Raw genomic sequence first — 8,062 nt, forward strand, 5'->3', positions numbered from 1 at the left:
CTTTAATCATCCTTCAGCACTTAAGTTCTGATATCTATCTTTTGATGATTATCTCCTGATAACATAAGTACTGATATCCCTTAAGTCCTGACCTTCAGTATAAGTACTGATTCTAGTTAAGTACTGATTTATCCTGTTCAAGTAAGATCTGAAATCTAAACATAAAACATATTAGTCATGACATTATCAAATATATCTAACAGGTACACACAAATGTATGTGGACCAATGTCTATGCAAGCCATGGGTGGATTTTCATACTTCATTACTTTCATGGATAATAGATCTAGATTCGGATATGTGTTTGATGAAACACAAGTCCGAGGCCTTTGAAAAGTTCAAAGAATATAAGTATGAAGTGGAGAAACAACCAAACATAGTATTATAACTCTTCAATCAGATCGAGGTGGTGAATACTTTAATGGAGTGTTTCTAGATTATCTCAAAGTAAATGGTATAGTCTCCCAGTAGACTCCTCCAGATTGGTATTTGAAAGGAGAAATCGAACTTTGTTAGACATAGTTCGGTCCATGATGAGCTATGAAAATCTTCCAGTATTCCTATGGGGTTATGCATTGGAAACCTCAGCATATTTACTGAATAAGGTGCCTTCCAAATCTGTTCCTCAAATTTTGTATGAGATATGGAAAGTAAGGAAACCGAGTCTTAAACACGTTAAGATTTGGGGATGTCCAGCTTATGTCAAGTAAGTTGACCCAGACAAGCTGGAATATCGATCCGTAAAATATAGTTTTGTGGGATATCTTAAAGAGACTTTAGGGTATTACTTTTACACCGATCATCGGGTGTTTGTCTCCAGACTTGCTACCTTCTTGGAAAAGGAGTTTATCCTTGAAGGAAACAGTGGGAGCAAAATTGAACTTGATGAAGTTCAAGAAGCACAAACTACTACGGATCAAGTGGAAACACCTGTTCTGACTGAACAATCTTTTGTGGAACAGCCCATTCATAGATCAGGGAGAGTGTCTCACCAACCTGAGAGGTAATATGGCCTTGTCATTGAGAATGACAATGAGTTGTCAATCATTTGATGATGACGACCCTGTGACCTATAATGAGGCTATGAGTAGTGTTGACTCAGAGAAATGGCATAGTGCCATGAAATCCAGAATGGAATCTATGTATACGGTATACAAAAGATAGATTATAGCAGATGGCCGGGTGAAGACCTATAAGGCCAGGCTTGTGGCAAAAGAATTCAAACAAAGGCAATGGATTGACTTTGATGAAGCCTTTTACCTATAGCCCTGTTATAATCAGTTCGGATTTTGCTTGCGAATGCTGCTTACTACGACTATGAGATCTGGAAAATAGCCAGATGGTTTTCTTTCCAAGGGAAATGAAAACCTAGTGTGTAAGCTGCTGCGAACCATATGTGGTTTAAAGCAAGCTTCTCGTAGATGGAACATCCGTTTTGATGAGACAATCAAAGAGTTTGATTTTATTAAAAACGTGGATGAACCATGCGTCTACAAATGGGTTAGTGGGAGCGCGATAACATTTCTTGTATTATATTGAAATAGAGTTGACACACATAACAACATAGCAGACCCACTCATAAAGCTACTTTATGAAAGTCACTTTGATCGTCATAATGACAGGATGGGTATTAGATACCAGAGTGATTGGCTTTAGTACAAGTGGGAGATTGAAAGGAATATGTCCTAAGTCCAATCAGGTATTAGGATTTAGGAATAACTCTTTATGTAATCTGTTTTAATTTCATTGATATTAATAAAAGACTTGTTTTGTTTTTATTACGGGCTCTATCTATTTAAGTGTTTAAATAAGATATACCATAGTTTAGAGTAAAGATTTTTATGGATTATGATGAGATCATAATAATGAGACCTAAAAGATGATAACTCTAAACTTAAATAGTTCCTGGTCGTAGGATTATTAACTGGTAATTAATAATCCGCAAATATCGGTACATACTATGCTTGCTTCATTATGAAGGATGTCTGTTCTCATAGACATTTGTGTGGTGACACTATAGCTAGTATGTAGGTGCTTATTATAGAATAAGTTCACTGAACATGACTCGCCCAGCTGAACAACTGATGGAGTTCACTCACGTGTCAGCAGTTGTTCACATAGTGATAGTTGTACAAGTATCCTTAGACTTGAGGTCATCATAGTTATCTTGTGTACACTGAACTATGCTTTGGTTTAGTTCTTAGTGTCCAGGGACAATTATTAGGGCTCTACTGGGTATAGGAATTTGTACACGAAGATAGTGTATGATCAATAAAGGATCTACCCCTTCCAGTGAAGGAAGCGAATGTTCAAGGCTGATCTACTTATGCTAGTTCAGGAATCTCTGGCCAGAGTGAATGAAATTAGAAAGGAGTTTCTAATTTACATAGAACTAAGCATAGTAAATGGTAAGCAAGTGATTGAATTAGATAGGCTTGACACGAGATCCATGCCTTGTATATAATCGGGACATTGTAGGGTAGAAGGAGTTTATTGTACGGTAACTATTCACTGAATAGGTTCTTGGTATTCTAAGCAGTGAATTCATATTATCCGGATAGTCGCGATATGCTGAGAAGTATCCCTCATGATGTAAAATAAATGTGATTAATTAATTAATCATATTTAATAAATTAGAGAATTTATATAAATAATGATAAAATAGTTTTATTATTTTTTATTTCTACTACCGACTTAATATTGAACCTACAGGGTCACACCATAAAAAGAGAATGATTTAATGGTGGAGGAATTAATTAATAATGGCTAATAATTATTTATTTATGAAATAAATAATTAATTGGCAAATTTAATAATTGATTAAATGAGATTTAATTGATTATAAATTAATTAAGAAAAGTTCTTAATATTATTAATTAAAGTATTTAATTTTTGGAAATTAAATCAAGAGAGAGAATTATTTCTAAAGTGTTTAGAAAAAGGATTAATGATTAAAAGGTATTTTAATTATTAACAAGAATAATAAATGGGATAATAATAATAATATTTATGGGAAAATTTCAGCTGAAAATTTTGCCTATAAATACACTATTATAGACCCTAATTTTATTCTAACCCGAAAACCCAAAAAGTTTGGAAAACCCAATTCTCTCCACCTCCTTCCTCCTCCTTAACATCGTTTTCTTGGTGGATACCGGTGGAGTGCTTCACACTTGAGGAGCAACTGCTAAGGATCTCTGATCGTTGTCTCCGAATTATTTTAAAAGGTTAGATTCGATCCCTCGAATTTTTATTCATGATCTGTATGCTTTTATTTGGATTTTGTATGTGTAAAAGTGTTTTGCCATGCCCCCGCTGCGATTAAAATCCAACAACTCAAATCCCTCCCTTATTTCTTCTAGCTGAGAATAAAACATGTGCAGAACAAAATGCTTACCAGAAGCAAATTAATTATGCAACTGATGTTTCATGTCTCATGCTTATAATTATGAGTGCTGAGCTTTAGAAGCAACAAGAGCATAATAATGCTTATGATATGATTGAGCACCTTCAAAAGATGTTTGAAGGATAGGCTCGTCAAAAAGATTTGACAATAATAAGGCACCATATTTTTGCATTAATGGGAGAATCATATCCGGTTGGACCACATGTTCTAAAGGTGATAGGCATAATTACCTTGATATTTTGGGTTTCAAGAATGGTCTAGAGACTCAGCTTGATTTGATCAAACGATCTTTAAACAACTTCTATTCTCAGTTTGTTAAGAACAAAAGGAATGAGATAGACATAACATTCACTGAGTTGGTAAGCATGTTTAGAACTGCTGAAAATAACACGGTAAAGGCATGAATTACGTCCATATTGATGATATACACATGGAATGCAAATGGGAAAGTAAAGTGGACAGGCAAGGTGAAGATTTGATCTTATTCGGTGCCAAATCAAAGTCCAATCCCAAAGGGGTTTTGAAGCCTAATAGTGGTGTTGCTAAAGGAGATGATTGTCATTTTTGTGGAAATAACTGGATGAATGGAAGTTAAATTGTCGAGCTTATTTGGAAGATCTAAAGAAGAAGACTAGCAATGGTCAAGCTTCAGGTATAGGGTTAGAATTGGAGTAAAAGTTGTTGCTCTAGTTAAAGGAACTCGATACCCAATGTTGCCCATAAGGCTAGATTGAGAACTTGATAAATTGTTATTACGTGCCTGCCTTTAGCGGATACATTAAGTCAATTTCTTGTCGGGACAAGAAAGTTTTTCATTTTAATTAAATAAACAATAGCTGTTTATTCTATTTCAATGATAAGACTTATAATGTTGCACAATTAGTTAACAATTTATATGTTCTAAGTTGACTCAAATCAAACATTACCTCTAGCATTATCGTTAAGCCATATTAATGAGAAACACATTTCTGAGTTACTTATAGATGAATACTTGGATAAGTTTGATTTTGAATCATACGAAAGATGCGAACTTTGTCTCATTGGCAAAATGACTAAAGCTTCTTTTACCTGATCAGGTGAAAGGGCCACCGAACGATTATGACTTATACATAATGATGTATGTGGTCGAATGCGTCTGATGGCAATGGGGCCTTATACTACTTCATAACATTTACTGATGATTTCAGTAGATATGGATATGTGGTTCTTATGAAGAACAAATCCGATTCTTTTGAAATGTTCAAAGAATATAAGGCCGAAGTAGAAATGAAAACAAGGGAAAAGTATAAAAGTTTTATGATCAGATCGTGGAGGAGAATACTTAAACCTCAATTTCAAGAGTTTCTTGAAGGAGTGTGATAGTGTATCATAACTTACTCCTTCTGGAATACCTCAATGGAATAGAGATTTTGAGAGGAGAAATCGTACCTTGTTGGACATAGTGCGATCGATGATGAGTCAAGCGGATCTTCCATTCAGTTTTTGGGGTTATGCTCTAGAAACGGCTGCATATATACTTAACCAAATTCCGACTAAAGCGGTTCAAAAGACTCCATATGAGATATGGACTGATAAACGTCATAGCATGCCATTTATGAAAATTTGGGGACGTGAAGCGTTTGTAAAACGTTTAGCCTCTGACAAGCTTGGACCAAAATTAGATAGATGTTATTTCATGGGATACCCAAGTGAAACTAGGGTATAGTTTTATAATCCTTCCGAGAACAAAGTGTTTGTTGCTCGGGCCGCTGTATTTTTTGAGGGAGAACTACTTTCTAAGAAAATCAGTGGGAGGACAATACATCTCGATGAAGATCGAGAACCACATGATAACATTGAACCAGAGTTGGAATAAGATTAAGATGTACATCAAAATGTTGAAAGTAATCCCTTCCAAGAAACACAGGTTATTCATAGATCTAGTAGGATTCACCATGAGCATGGGAGAAATTTTGAATTTCTTTTGACTCATGATGGTGATGTGATGCTTGCAGATAATGATAAAGCCTCTCACCTACCAAGATGCTATGAATTGTCCAGACTCCGAGAGATGTCCGAAGGCCATGAAATCCGAGATGGAATCTATGTATCAAAATAAAGTACTAACTTTAGTTGATCCACTCGAAGGGGTAAAACCTATAGGGTGCAAGTGGGTTTTCAAGAAGAAAACTGACATGGATGATAAAGTATAGACTTATAAGACGCGACTAGTGGAAAAAAGTTTCAAACAAATTCATGGTATGGACTATGATGAGACTTTTTCATTGTTTACTATGGTCAAGTCCATCAGGATTTTGTTAGTAATAGTTGCTTACTTTGACTATGAGATTTGGCAAATGGATGTCAAAACTGCTTTCATATATGGGAGCCTTGAAGATGATGTATATATGATACAACCTGAGGGTTTTGTCGATCCAAAGTTTGTTAAGATAGTTTTTAAGTTGCTTCTATCTATTTAATAGATTGAAGCAAGCCTCAAGGAGAATGAATATTCATTTTGATAAAACGGTCAAACTGTTTGGCTTTATTCAAAATGAAGATGAACCATTTATTTGCAAGAAGGTTAGTGGGAGCCATGTGACATTCCTAGTATTATATGTAGATGACATATAACAAATAAGGAATGACATACCTTCTCTACAGGCTGTTAAAACTTGGTTGAAAAATAGTTTCTCGGTGAAAGACTTAAGCGATACTACCTATATATTAGGGATCAAGATCTATAGAGATAGATTGAAGAGATTAATCGACCTAGTCGGGATACATAGATTGATAAATTATTGCATCATTTTATGATGCAAGAGACAAAGAAAGGATAAGTTTCGATGTCTCATGGGATAGTGATCTCAAAAGATAATTGCCCCCCAAATCATTAGATGATAAGGGCCATTTGAGAAAGCTCTATATGCTTTAGCAATTGGATCTATAATGTATGCAATGATATGTTCTTGTCCTGATATTTCGTATCCTTTGAGCATGACGAACAGATACCAGTCTAATCCAGGTGATAGTCACTGGATAATTGTCAAGAATATTATTAAGTACTTAAAGAGGACTAAAGATTTATTTTTGGTGTAAGGAGAAGATAGGGAACTAGTTGTAAAGGGTTACACTGATACTAGTTTCTTAACCTAATTTATTGATAGACAAGGATAATTATGTGTCTATGCCTGGTTTGTGTTTTGTTTATATATAGCTGATGTTAGCTTGAATAGTTCACAGCAAGAACATTGATGATTCTATGGAAGCCGAATATACTGATGTTTTCGAAACAGCCAAGGAGACTATTTAGGCATATCCTTAAGCGATATCACCTTATTAATGAGATTAATGATCAAGGAGATATAAATGTAAAGTGCATAGTAATGATAGTGTTGCAGACCCACTGACTAAGGCTTTGTCACAGCAAAAGCACGATGGTCATACTAGTTTCATGAGTATTAGATACATGGGTGATTGGCTCTAGTGCAAGTGGGAGATTTTTAGTGTTTGTGCCCTAGAGACAACACTATGTTGTTTTATTTTAAGACATTAGGATTATTAATGTTTATGTTCTATCAATTTTTCCCTTATAATTTATTATTTCTTAATTTATTGCGATATAAATGTTAGATTAATAAATGTCCTTGGAATATGATATGCAGTTTTATATGTCTAAGTACGTGACTTAGAAATGAGATTATGAGAATAGTATCAATATTCCCAAAGGTCCCTAGTCGAGTATTATTATTAAGGGACAATAATAATGCATTAAGACCGGTGTGTTTTTTGACTGATGATCACAACTCATTGATCATAGGTATAGTGATACTAAAGTAAAAAACACAGGCAGATGCATATGTACAAGGTGTTGGACAGACCCGATGTGAGATTCTACATGTCTGTTGTGTCATAAGTAATTCTCACAGTGATAATGATGTAATGGTCCTTAGACCTGAAGTCATTATATTTCTATACGAGAATTAATATGCATTGATTCCATTAAAAGTTATCCTTGACCGGGTAATGATAAAAGTGTACATTGGGTATATTATGAATCGTATGAGAAATATGAATGACCTAGATGGGATTTAACCCTCCTATTTTAGGAGTGATATTATTGGCCTCTTGTGTGAGTTAGACTACAAAATGCGTGGCCACGCTCAAATGTTACATTACATGCCTCTAGTTTAATCAATAATATTTGATTAAAGGGATTATATTACATTGTACATTATTCACAAAAGGTTTAACCGATCACTGATTCAATCATTATTACTTGGGAACCAATGATGTATTACTAGATGCCGATCATTGTTTACGATTTTAAATTAGATTTAAAATTCGTTGCCAATGTAATAATAACCTATAGGGTCACACACTAAGAATGCTTGAAGGATTATTTAATTTAAATTGGATTTAAATTATATTAAAGTAATTCAAATTATTTATAATATTAATTAAGTATGACTTAATTAATTAGATAAATATTGATATTCGAATTTACTAATATTAATTATGAAATTTATTTGTTAAATAATTAAGTGAGACTTAATTATAATACAAATAGGAATTTTGAATTAATAATAACTCCTAATTAGTTAAGAGTTATAATTCATTTTTCTACTCTCTATATAACATCTCTTGTGTGGCTGATTTTTTAAGTGTGCAAGACTTT

The sequence above is a fragment of the Apium graveolens genome, chromosome 1 (genome assembly GCF_009905375.1).
Source record: "Apium graveolens cultivar Ventura chromosome 1, ASM990537v1, whole genome shotgun sequence".
NCBI lineage: Eukaryota > Viridiplantae > Streptophyta > Magnoliopsida > Apiales > Apiaceae > Apium > Apium graveolens.